This window comes from Myotis davidii, unplaced genomic scaffold (genome assembly GCF_000327345.1).
Source record: "Myotis davidii unplaced genomic scaffold, ASM32734v1 scaffold230, whole genome shotgun sequence".
In the NCBI taxonomy this organism is placed as follows: domain Eukaryota; kingdom Metazoa; phylum Chordata; class Mammalia; order Chiroptera; family Vespertilionidae; genus Myotis; species Myotis davidii.
In genome coordinates, this window is record NW_006282259.1 from 308,776 (window position 1) to 322,871 (window position 14,096).

At 40.5% G+C, this 14,096-nt stretch overlaps 1 pseudogene; it reads left to right on the plus strand.

Annotated features, from left to right (window-relative positions):
- The first annotated feature begins 11,806 nt into the window (after window positions 1-11,806).
- Window positions 11,807-12,283, plus strand: LOC102765546 (annotated as a pseudogene).
- Window positions 12,284-14,096: the final 1,813 nt, after the last annotated feature.

Here is a 14,096-nt window from a genome sequence, read left to right on the forward strand (position 1 = left end):
AAGGGAGCCCACTGTGAGAGAACATACTTGGCAATGATACGTCTGACTTAGGGTTAATATCCAAAATATATAAAGAACTCATACAACTTAACAGAAGAAAGACAAACAATCCAATTAAAAAATAGGCTTTGGACCTAAATAGATACTTCTCCAAAGTGGAATATGAAAAAATGCTCAAAGTCACTGATCATCAGAGGGATGCAAATTAAAAAGACAATGAGGTATCACGTCACACCTGACAGAATGGCTACCAGCAACAAATCAACAAATGACAAGTGCTAGTGAGGATGTGGAGAAAATGGAACCCTAGTACACTGCTGGTGGGAATGCAGCCTGGTGCAGCCACAATTTGTGCACAGGTAGGGTCCCTAGGCCTGGCTGGCGATCTGGGCTGATCTGTGAGGCAATTGGTGGTGCAATCAGTGGGGCCCCGCTGGTACCCCCCTTGGAGGCAACCAGTAGGGCAATCAGGGGGTGGCGCCACCCCCTCGTTGGCTGGTCCTGCCCCCCGATTGCCCTGCTGCTGCCACTGGCTGCCTCTTTCTGTGGGACGACTGGCGGGGAGATCGGGGAGCCCCCGCTGGCACCCGCCTTGGCTGGTCTGGCGCCTGAGGGCTGGGGGCAGCTACTGCTTTGAGCGTCTGTCCCTTGGTGATCAGTGTACATCATAGCAACCTGTCGTTCCACCAGTCATTCTGCCATTCAGTCGATTTGCATATTAGGCTTTTATTATATAGGACTGTGCAGCCAGACATAGACATGTAATCCTACTCTAAAACATTGTTCTTTCCACTGTGTTAAAATTTGCAAGATTAGCAATTATTGATAAGAAAGGCTTGCATAGGTAATTGTAGATGATGTCTTAACACCATTTTTCTTTTCCATCCTTGCTTTGGGGCCTTTCTTTATATCCTGTCAGGGCATTTCTTCACCAGGACTTCCTACTCTAACAGTTGCCAACCAGTTTTCTCTTTGCCTCTTTAAGAGGAACACCTGCTATGTGTATGTTCACAAAGTTGTCTTGATAAAAACCATATGAAAATACCATAAAGTCAAAGGGCAATACAGTTACATATAACATGCTTTATTGAAATTTATGGTTTTAACATATAAAATCTATCTATTTCTAAAACTTACTCTCTCAACACAGGCTACTTGATCCAACTCCATGTTTTGTGGTAGCTGGAATCTGATAAAGTCAGGATACTGAATTGTCATTTGATATCAATAATGACTTTCAAAAAGGAGAAAGGAGACTGATTTAGATGAGGTGACTACAGGGGTCAGGTGAGCAGCAACCTTGAAGCGGTTGGAGTCAGGAAGCCTCCGCCTCCCCGTCTGCAGAAAACGGCCATCGCCGTGCTCTGACAGCAGCTGTGCGAGAACTGCCTTCCATTCTCATGGTCCTTTTCTCTATCCCGTTTTACAGGCTACTTCCTGTCACTCAAATGCCTCCTTCTCTCCTCCCACCAAGGAGAGAATTATTAGGTGCCAGTGCATTCAATAGATGGCTACTCAGTTGCACTTGAAAATGTTCATTTACTGTAATAGACTCATTATTCTAGGAATGTAACTGAAACCCAGATGGTTATGACCTCAGGAAACAGAATGTAGCAAAGCTCTGCAGAAATATTAACTTACTCCATAGCAGGGCAGCCCTGTCCTTGGGGAGAGTGGAGGAATCTGTCACCCACCTTTTAATTCTCTCACAATCTCACAGATGGTTGGATCTTAAGGAACTTTAGAGGACATCTAATAAAAAGTCCTTAATTAACCCACGGGAAACTAAAGCCTATCAACTCAAAAAATACAGTATTTACTCTCTTAGAAACATTTTCCAGTGACTATTAAAATTTGGAGTAGCCAAGGAATAAGTAAGAATGACTCTGGGTGTATTTAGGTTTGTATAGCACCATGCAACATGGACTTCAGGGGACCTATCTTACAACTTTACTATGATAAGCACTGAAAGCATTTAAAAAGGTAAGAAAAAGTAAAACCCAGGGGTGGAAATCACAGCCCATACCAATGGCCTATGTAAAATGAGGGGTTAGACCAGCCGTGGGCAAACTATGGCCCGCGGGCTGGGTCCGGCCCGTTTGAAATGAATAAAACTAAAAAAAAAAAAAGACCGAACCCTTTTATGTAATGATGTTTACTTTGAATTTATATTAGTTCACACAAACACTCCATCCATGCTTTTGTTCCGGCCCTCCGGTCCAGTTTAAGAACCCATTGTGGCCCTCGAGTCAAAAAGTTTGCCCACCCCTGGGTTAGACAGATGACAAGCTCTGACATTCTATTTCATGATGTCGATGTCCATTGTTCCTTTAAAAATTCTCAATAAAATGGAGTTTAATATAAATATGCCAGTAATTAACTATACACCATCCAAATAGCCAATGTAGAAATGTAGTTTGACACTAATGATTTAGACTGGAAACAGTTCAACAAATGGGCTTAAAATAATTAGAAATGTTATCCCCTTCAGTGTGTGCAATGCTTAGACTAATCTGAACTTTATTTTTAAGCTCAGAATAGGTATATTCCAGAGACCTCATTTGAGTTGGATTTCCTTGTTTAAAGTAAAGTTTTATAGCCTTGTGTGACTTTATAAGCAGGGCATCATTATACACACACATACACATACATATAAGCCATGTTCAAAATTCCTAATTTCAGCCTCTGAACAAAGAGTGCATTTTGTAGCGTAATAAGACAAATTTACTAGTATTAAAGTTGCAGGCTTATTGTAAGTGTTACAACATTAAAAATGCAATGGGTTTTTTAGACCCCCCAAATAATTTCTAGTGCTTAACATTTCTCATTTTGAGTTACAACAGAGCCAAGATCAACAATCCAATAGAAAAATGGGCAAATGATAGGAACAGACAATCTGCAGAAAAGGAAAAATAACTGTCTCTTAGACATATGAAAAGATGCTCGCTGCACTTATCATAAGAGAAATGCAAGTAAAAACTATAGTGGGATGCTATTCTTCATCAATAACATTGGCAAACATCCAGACATTGTTACTACTTTCCATTGGTGTGAAGCTTCAGGGAAGCAGATCCTGTCATGCATTGCTGCTGTGAGTGCACAGCTCCAGTGATGGTCTATTTGGCAATAGCTATCAACCTTATAATCACGTGTCACCCTTTAACCTAGTAATTTTATTCTGAACTTTATCCTGCAGATATACTTGCATGCACACAAAATGACACCTATATAAGGTTTTCTATTGCAGCATTGTTTATAACAAAAGATTGGAAACACCCAAATGTCCATTAGTGGGGATTATTTAAATAAAATATGGAACATGCAGTTATTTGGAAAAAATATCCAAATATATAATTTGGTGAAAAAGCAAGGTGAAAAAACTGAGTATATAGCATGTTCCTTTGGTGTAACTATAAAAGGAAAGATTATATATATTTATGTTAAAAACTCTGGAAAGAGGCACAAGAAACAAAAGTTTTATGGATATGGGGCGAATGACAGATAGAGGTAGGAAGAAGACATTTTATTGCACATCTTTTCACTTCTTTATTTTCTCTAAGCTTTGATATATAACTAACATATAACATTGTGTAAGTTTAAGGTATACAATATAATAATTTGAAATATATATATTGTTAAATGATTGCCAAAATAAGGTTAGTTAACACACACATGACCTCACCTGGTTGTAATTTTTTTTGTTCTACCTGTGATGAAAATTTTTAAAATCTGCTCCCTTAACAATTTTTAAATATACAATACAGTGTTGTTAACTATAGTCACCATGCTGTACGTCACATCCTCAGAATTTATTCATCATATGTCTGAAAATTTGTACCTTTCACCCACTTTTTTCCTATCACCTTGGCAACCATCAATTTTTTCTCTGATTCTATGAGTTAATTTTTTTTTTCATTTAGATTTCACAAGAAGTGAGATGATACAGTCTTTCTCTGTCTGATTTTGAATAAAGTATAATGTCCTCAAGGCTCATCCATATGGTCACAAATAGTGGGATCATATATATATATATGACCTTTGGCACTAGACTAATGTCCACAAATCTTTATCCATTTATCCATCAATGGACAATTAAATGACTTCCATGTCTTGACTATCTATATATATAAAACCCTAATATGAAAATAGACCGAACGGCGGAACAACCGAACAACTGGTCGGTGTGCACTGACCACCAGGGGGAGTGCACAGAACATGGTGGGCATTGGCAGCAGGCAGCAGGGCATGGAACATGGCAGGGGTCAGCCATGGCAGGTTGGTGGAACAGGTGAGCAGGATCACCAGACCAAGGGAGGGCACTGGTTGCTGTCATCGGGGTGAGCCTCTGGTGGTTACTGAAAATCCCTTGCTCCCATGCACCGGGGTCCTGTCCAGTGCTTGCAGCTGCTGCTGGTGCCAGCCCCATTCGCACCCACTGCCAGTGCCGGAGCCGCTGCTCATACCCACTGCTGGCACCTGGTGCCAGCCCCAATCACTTGGCCCCGTCAGCAGGTGCGAGCTGCAGCTTCCAGCCCCACTCACCCCTCAGGGCTTCTCTACCTCCCCTGCTCCTGAGGGGCAATCAGGGCCTGCAGCTGCCTCTCACACCCGCAGCTGCTGGCTCCGATCACCTCTGAGGGCTTTGCCACTTCCCCCTGCTCCTGAGGTGTGATTGGGGCAGCAGTCGCCACTCACACCTGCTGACAGTGCCAGCCCCAATCGCTTCACGCCATCAGCGGGTGTGAGCAAGGCCAGCGCCATTAGCTCATGGGAGCAGCAGCAAAGGGAGTGGGGCTGCCGGCAGGCGGGACAGAGGGCTGAGGGGGGAAGGGCAGGGCAGGGGTGTGGAGGATGGGCCAAGATCCGTGGCCCACAGTCCCTTTCAAGGTGCACGAATTCGTGCACTGGGCCCCTAGTTATAAATAATGCTGCAATAAACATGAGGATGCAAGTTTACTCTTAGTCTAGTGCCAATCACCATCATACATCATATTTAGCTTAAGTATTTATTTTATTGCCCATGATATAAGCTTCATGATATAAATTTCAAGAGGATAGGACTTCATTCATTTATCTATTTACAATTTACTGCTGATTCCTCCAACCATACAAATGTACCTAGCCTACATTAGGAGCTTAATAACTATTTGTTGAAACAATGAGTTAATTCATGAATAAAATAAAAAACCTTTCAAGGTCACAGCAGAGCATGAGTGGTTCAAAATCCAGGTTGTTAGATTCCAGCACCTACACTTTTATTCCCTTTGCTCCTTTCATTCCCAAGTGGGTAGTTAGGTAGTGGGTTAGGCTCTTCATTCCAGTTGACAAAAGCCATTATCAATACTATTATTTAGGCAAAAATATTTAAAATATTTTAGACTCATCTATCCTTCCTCATTCAGGTTGGATTTTGACAGCTATCACAAGAGAAAGTTTGAATGTTTTGTAGAAATTCTGATGTGAGATATTCATTCTGTGTCCCCATCTATAAGTTTTTCTTGCAACTCTAATGGATGGGTCTGTCTGCTCTTTCCATGGGTGATATCTACCAGCCAATATTCATTTGCTTGTCTATTCTAGAATGTAGCTGGGAATAGATTTCAAGCTTATGGGTTTGTAATTGTCAAAATTCAGCCAGTATTCTTAAACAAGTAAAACAAACCGGACCTTTGTCACTCTCTTTTTCTGCTATTACTTTCCACCAGTTAACATGAAATTTTAAAAATAATCTAGATGTTTATCCATTCTTAATTTCATATCTTGCTAAAATTTCTGAAATAAAAATGTTAATATGTAATACCCCATAATAAAAGAGTAAAACATTTACAATTCTCAATTACTTATGGTTGTTTAAAATTAGACTATTTTCCTTAGAAGCACATTTGTAACCAAAAACTGCAACATACTAATTTTGTTCAAAATCCATGATTACCTGGCCTGATCTGGGTGGGGCAACCCAGAACTATTCTGTGCTCTTGCTCTAATAGTTACAAGTCTGGATAAATCCTCACATCTTCTAGTAAACAGAAAGGAGAAAGCAAGACTAGAACTTGCTAGTGGCATCAGGTTTTTCCTGGTCCCCTTATGCACTGTGTAGCTCAGTGTTCTGAGGATCTGGGTTGACACATGCTCACCACAATACAAGAAATTTAACCACAGGGTTCCAATGTGGTAATCTAAGTTATATTAGCAGTTATGAGACATCACTCTTTATTTCCAAATTTCCCCCATTTGTGCTTTCCAAGGTTGGCCTTGTAACTGTGCATAAATGTCAGGGCCAAGAAGTTGCTCTGAGCTCATCTGATCTGGAGAGACATGATGACCTGTCAGACTCGGATTTTGTTGCCTTTGCAAAATGCATGTATAGAAATGGGTGGCATGCAATAAAAGTGAAAAAAAAAGAATTTAAATAAATGAAAACTCTGAAGGGTAAGAAATGGAATGTGTGATGTGTCAGGGTTTAGAGAGATCATTCCACTGTTTTCCACTTCTGGGGGGTCACACTGCATACTCAGTGAGTCCAAGGGCACTCGTGTGACAATGCCCCAAGTTTCACATGATCTTGGTTGTGAGAGAGCAGCAGTCAAGGGCTCCTCAGAAAGAGCATATTTCTTCAAGGGATATATGTCAAGAGACACAGAGAGAAAGGGTGAGGATTGAGAGGAATGGGGGAGGTGATGGCCAAATGAAGGAAAATTGCAACTGTGGTTTGCAGCTGTGAGTAATGTGCTCTTTAAATCTTTTCACTTTATTTTGTTGTGTGTATGTGTGTTGTTGAAGGAGGTTCACATATGTACAGATACAATTATTTTTCTAAAAGATAATGCTATATAAACTGAAGTTATTTTTTGAGACCTGGTGAAGCACATTATTTTATAGTAGAAATTTAGTTCTATTATCATAAATTCAAAAAAAAATCAAGGTCTTGTTTTTATCTGGCCCTGGATGGTCTGTGATTGCACAACAGCTGTGACATAAAAATATGCCCTCAAGCACATGTGCTTTAAATGGTAGTATCATAGATTTCACAAAGAAACACACTCTATAATAATTGCAATCCCCAAGAATTATGAATAAGCACTGTATATAGCATAGTATTAATAGTCATAGTGTAAAATCCACAAGAAGTGCAAAAAGAAATACGCAAAAATTCATTGATAGTAGAAGACTCAGTTTATATTATATCAAAGAGACACACACACATACACAGATGAGCTACACCACAAATAATGAGGTAATTGCTATATCTCAAATTTTATACCCTAAAACCAGAGAATAACTTTTTTAGAGATGACCTAGTAATAGTCACAAAAATTGACTCTAATAATCTAGAAAGTAGATTTCAATACATATCCTATCTAATAAAAGACAAAAAGGGTAATTGACCATACCTTCGCTACACTTCCCATTGGCTTATGAGGGCAACATGCAAATTAGCTGCCAACAAAGACAGCAGTTAATTTGCACACGTAGGCTCCAAGTGGTGGAGCGAAGCCAAACATACCCGAAGCCAGCTGAGCAGCGAGGCCTCATGGTCCCGGGATCGGAGGAGCCACGAGGCCTCATGGTCCCGGGATTGGCAGAGCTGCGAGGCCTCATGGCCCTGGTGTCAAGCAGAGCAGCGAAGCCTCACAGCCCCAGGATCAGCAGAGCCGCGAAGCCTGATGGCTGGGCGGGGGGGAGGGGCGGACTCTGGCCGGAGCCCAGCCAGAGGAAGGCCTGGGTCCCGGGTGCCAGAGAAAAACTGGTGAAAGCAGCCAAGGGAAGGGAAGGCCTATTGCACAAATCTCTTTGTGCAATAGGCCTCTAGTTTTATGATAAAAATAGAAATAATATTTTCTGATCATGCAATAAAATGAGAAATTAGTAATAAAAGTAGATGCTAGAAAAAAAACAAACTTACCATCTAAAATATTTAATTTTTTTTTTTGCCCTGGCCAATGTGTCAAGGTGGTTAGAGTATCAGCTGGCACACTGAAGGGCCTCGGGTTCCATTCCCTGGGTTGTATATTCAATCCCTGGCCCAGTCAAGGCAAGTGCAGGGGGAAACCTATTGATCTTTCTCTATCTCTCTCCCCTTCTTCCCTCACTGCCACTCTCTCTCTAAAAAAAAAAAAAAAAAAATCAATGGAAAAAATATCCTCAAGTATCCTTGGGTGAGGATTAGCAACAAATTTATTTTTCCAAAACAACAAAAGTTCTTCATTTTCAGTCACTAAAAATCAAAACCAAAATAGTAGAATATTTAGAAGACAACATATATCAAAACCTATGGGTTGCCTTGGCTGGTGTGGCTCAGTTGGTTGGAGCATTGTCCCTTGCACCAAAAGGTTATGGGTTCAATTCTGGTCAGGGCACATACCCAAGTTGCAAGTTCAATCCCTGATCAATGCTTTTCTCACATTGATGTTTCTCTCTCCCTTTCCCTTTCTCTCTTTCTCTCTCTATAAAAACAAAACAAAAAACCTACGGGGAAAGATAAAAGCAGTGTTCAGAGGAAAATAGTAGCATTAGATGCTTATATTATTAAAAAGAAAATATGAAAAATGAGCATATTAAGCATACAGTTTAAGAACTTGAAAAAACAACAACAGAATGAAAGTAAGGAAAGCAGAAAGAAGAAATTACTACAAATAAAAAAAATCAATAAATTACAAAATCAAAAAATAATAATACCACTAAAGAAATTCAAGTGCTGGGTTTAGTAATATTAACATTAAAAAATACTGGAAAGATGAGGATATACATACAAATATAAAAATTAGAAATGATAATGCAAATTCAGAGTAAATTTTTTTAAATTATATAAGGCTAACTTTAAAACTTCATCCAAATAAGTGTGTGTTAATTATCAAAATTAAGCCCAAAATAGAAAAATACATTCAGATTAATTAACATAGAAGATCTAAAAGTATTAAAGATCTGCTCCCTAAAATAACCAAGTCTGGACAGTTTCACAGATTTTTACCAAAGTTGAAAGAATAGATAATTCCAGTGCTATTTAATTTGTTTCAGAGTATTCATATTCTTTTTATGCAAACAGCATAACATTGATAACAAAACTTGCCCAACATCTTATATAATAAAAGGATTATATGCAGAATGACCCTAAAAGCAGAACGACTGGGAATGATTGGTCACTATGACATACATTGACCACCAGGAGGCAGATGCTCAATGCAGGAGCTGCCCCCTGGTGGTCAGTGTGCTCCCACAAGGGGAGCTCTGCTCAGCCACAAGCCAGGCTGATGGCTGCCAGCACAGTGGTGGTGGTGGTGGGAGCCTCTCCCGCCTCCTTAGCAGCGCTAAGGATGTCTGACTGCAGCTTAGGCCTGCTCCCCGCTGGCAAGTGGACATCCCCCAAGGACTGCCAGGCTGCCAAAGGGATGTCTGACTGCCAGTTTAGGCCCTATCCCTGGGGGAGCAGGCCTAAGCCAGCAGGTGGACATTCCCCCAAGTTTCCCAGACTGCAAGAGGGCACAGGTCAGGCTGCAGGACCCCCCCCACCACCACCGAGTGCACAAATTTTTGTGCACCAGGCCTCTAGTTATCACATAAAAGAAAACTATAGGATTATTTCACATGAATACCAACATAGAAGACCTACATAAAGTCATGCAAACAGAGAAAATGTCCCTGCTAGGTCAGGATGCACTGGGGACTCTGAGATAGACAGAATCTATAGTGAATGTGTGGTCCTTTATTATCTATCACACTCTAAAGCACTGCCTGGAACTTTGGCAGAGCCTGATATAATACTCCAGAGGAAGGACCCTGACTCCTATGCAGAGGAAGTTTTATGCCACAATGCTATAGAGGCACCAGCCCCTTGCCTGATGTGATCAAGGACCAAGAATCAATATGGTGTAATGGAAACTTGGCTTCAGTTCTATTCTGCCAACCCAAGGTTCATGGACTAGGAGGGAAAACATCAGAATCTCCTCTGTTGAGAAAGAAATTGGAAATCAAACCTTGAAGCTAGAGCTATATGAAGGAGCAAGGTAACAGCAGGATTTGTCATATTGTTCCAGTCACCTATCAAAATGCCAGAGAGCTGTTATTGTAATCCCCCTGAGTTAGAGGGAGAAAGTTGTCCCCTCCTCAGTTCTTGTTTTCTCTTGGGAATGAATTCAAATGAGTTACTCCAGATAACTGTATTGTGTTAAAGTGAATTTAGTAAGAAAGTAATTTATTAAGAAAGCAAAACATGCAAATTTATTAAAGGAGTAAGGAAAGCAAATATATCACCCAGCATAAAACTCAGATTGGCTCTCAGAATTCCCAAGAGCCAGTGGGATGGGACATTTCTACCTTATATACTTTTATGTCTTTAAATCTTAAAATTCCTCTGCCAGACATCTTGATACAGATTAATTTTCAAGGTCCTCCTTTTACTTCGTTATGGCTTTCTCAGAATTTGTGAGAAGCACTTGGCAATTTTATCTTGTCAAACCCTGAGACTGCTGGCTTTTCTTTTAGGGGATAGGATAAGATAAGATTGCACTCATCCTTCCCCATCCCCATCTTCTCTTACATTATTAGGAGAGACATTAACCATTTGCTCTCAAGTGTCCTTGACTGGGGGAAGATAAGGGCTTGCTATTTACAAGCTGGCTGTAGACTGGCAAACTGCTTGGCCTTGTTTAATTTTATTATCTCAGTTTCCCTACTCCTACTGCCTTGGAATTTTTCCTAGTTTCTTGCTATCCAAATATATAAAAGCCTAAACCATCAAATGATCGGTCGACTAGTCGACTGGTCGCTATGATGAGCACTGACCACCAGGGGGCAGATACTCAATGCAGGAGCTGCCCCCTGGTGGTCAGTGTGCTCCCATAGTGGGAGTGCCACTCAGCTGATTGACCTGTCCCAGGAGCCCACCAGCCTGGCGGCAGCCACTCACTCCCTCAGTAGTCCTGCAGGTCCAATCTCTTCCAATCTCTGGAGAATGGGCCAGGCACCGACGGACAAGTAGGCAGGGGTGGCAGGCAGTGTGGGACTATCAGTTTCAGCCCGATCTCCACAGGCCACTCCAAGGGACCCCACCATGCACAAATTCTTGCACCGGGCCTCTAGTCTTGTAATAATATCAGCACTCAGTTTAGGGAAAATAGCAGCTCCTATCTTAGTATAATCAGGAGCTTGATCCAGACCTTGCAGTTGACAAGCATTGATGCCATGAAAACTGGACTATTACTACTTTACATGTTGCTTGAAAGAGTAGCTCCTTTTCTGGAGACCAGGTTTCCATAGATCAGTCTTGGACAGATTAACCTTTACTTCTCAATTAGTCCACAGAGTCCAGGAAAATACTGAAATAATAATATGCCACAGACAAGTGGGCTTATCTCAAGAATTCAAGGATGGTTCAATATTAGAAAATCTATTGATATTATTTACCATATAAAAATGTCAAAAGAAAAAAAAGTATGTGATCTCCATAGATAACTAAAGTTTTATAAAATCAAATAACCAAAATTCATTCTTGTATTTAAAAGCAATAATTGATGAGGAGATGAATTCTTTGGTGATAACATTTTTTAAAAATTCAGAAACAAAAAAGAAAGATGTCCTTTATCATCACTTTTATTTAGAATTGTTCTACAGATACTAGAAAGTCAATTAGAGAATAAAAAAGAAATTAAAATTAGAAAATTAAAAATAAAATAATTATTATTTGCAGATGATATTGTTATTTTACTAGGAAATCTAACAGCTGATCTAAAGTTATTACAAACAATAGCTAAAAATGGCTGAGTAGAAGTTTCTATAATAAGTACATTTTAAAAAACATGATGAGGCTCTCTGACCATGATCTGGCGCTGCGCGTTCCTTGCGGGGACGCTGTTCGCCTGGAGCGGGAGTGGCTTGGCGGGCCGGCTCGGCAGGGCGGCCTCGAGGACTTGGGGTAAGCATGTCGTGGACTTGGGGGAAGCCGGCAGCTGCTCCCGTGCATCAGATCCAGGAAACCATTTCTGACAACTGTGTAGTGATTTACTCAAAAACATCTTGTTCCTACTGCAACATGGCAAAGAAGCTTTTTCACAACATGAACATAAACTACAAAGCGGTGGAACTGGACCTGCTTGAATATGGAAGCCAGTTTCAAGACGCACTTCCCAAGATGACTGGCGAGAGAACCATGCCAAGAATATTTGTCAATGGGACTTTTATTGGAGGTGCCACCGACACCCACAGGCTTCACCAGAAAGGGAAACTGCTTCCACTGGTTCATCAGTGTTATTTGAAAAAAAGCCAGAAGCATTTTGGTGACAGTATTTGAGGCTGTCTCACTATGTGAACAATCTTCATGAAAACGTTAAAATAATGAACAATAAATCACTGAGGAAATCTCAAAAAAAAAAAACAACCTATAATGAAATAAAAGTTACCATTTGTGAAAGTAATAAAAAATACCAGAAATATAATAAATAAGAGATTTCTAAGACTGGAATGTCACTGACAGATAAAAATAGAGACTTGAACAAAAAAATGTATTTTCTCCTAAATCCAAATATCCATTTAACATGACCCAATAAATACCAACATGATAGTTTGTACTAAATAAATTAATTTTTTAAATTATTATAAAAAAACAAACATAGCCAAGAATTTTATCAATGAGAACTAGGCACTACTTGACATTGAAACTATTATGTAGTTATAATATGGATTATGAATATATAGATTAGAAAAGCAGAATAGAGTACCCCAAAACAGGCCAAAATAATTACAGGAATATAGTATTTCAGATCAGTGGAGAAAAGATTTATTATTCATTAGCAAACAACTAGACAATAATTTGTTAAAACAATAAAGTTGGATTGCTATCTTACATGTCATACCAAAATAATGTCCAGGCAAATTAAAGATTTAAACATGAAAAATAAATTGAAACAAGAAAGCACTAGGGAAAAAAAAATCCCATAGGACTTAAAAAAAATAATATCATGGTAAAGAAGTCTGTTTTATGTTTTACATAAACCCAGAGTGACATCAGCATCATGGCAGTGTGAGAGAACCTTCATATCACTCTCTTTAAAGTTACAAATTGGATAGCTATAACTCAACAGTGCATTCCCTGCTCAACACATACATATGTCTGAAAGATCTGTGCATTGAGACATCTGAAGGTAGGCATATCAAAATGAACAAGGGAGATGGGATGGGGGGAAGGACAGGGATGGGAATCACAGTATGATGCTCACTATAGCAAATGTGATAGCAGTGAAAGGTCAGGGTGCAACCCCCACTGGGCAAATAGGAGGGTCAGAAACAGGAATGGAGCCTGGGTGGCAAGCATACATTGAGGCTGAGCCCAGGGTAAGGGGCAGAGAAGTGATGCATAGGGTGACAGCATGTCACAAACTACCATCACCAGACAAAGAAATTTTCAAATGAGGGAACCTGCCCCGCTTCCGTTCCTTTGTGGTCTGCTCAGCAGTAAAAGCCACACTCAGAAAATTGTGAAAAGTCAGAAAACAACTTTCTAGCCTAAGTAGTTGGTACTCAGTGGAGCTAAACCCACTAGAAATAACAGAGCTGCAGATGTGCAAGCCTGCTTCTCTCACCTGTGTAGCAGAGCCTGGTAGAAGCAACTGAGTCAACATTCAGAGCAGCTCTGCTGGCAGATTCTAGCCAGAAAGGCAGTGCCATGAATACACAGTCCAGGAGACCTATACCCAAGACCAAGATAACCAGGTGATTAAGGGGTCACCCGCCTCCTCAGTGAATACCTGGCATTTTCCAAGGTCAAGACAACACTGCCCCACAGAGATCCCCAAAGCCCCAGTCATGCAGGTAAGAGGAAATGAAAACTTGAGCTTCAGAGAAGGAAGATGGCTGCCAATGGGATGGCAGACTGCAAGATAGTGGGGGAGAGTGGATGTTGTTGGAAGCCTGAAAATCCCATGAATCTACAACAACGGCACCCAGCAAACAGCTGCGAACGCAGGAACACCAGTCCCCAAGTGGTGTGAGCATGTGGATTCGAAGGATCTCTGAACCCCATCACGGAAAGGTCAGATTTCGCCTGGGATAAGGAGAGAGAGAACTACATAACCAGACACCCGGAGAAGAGAGATCATGGGGAGACA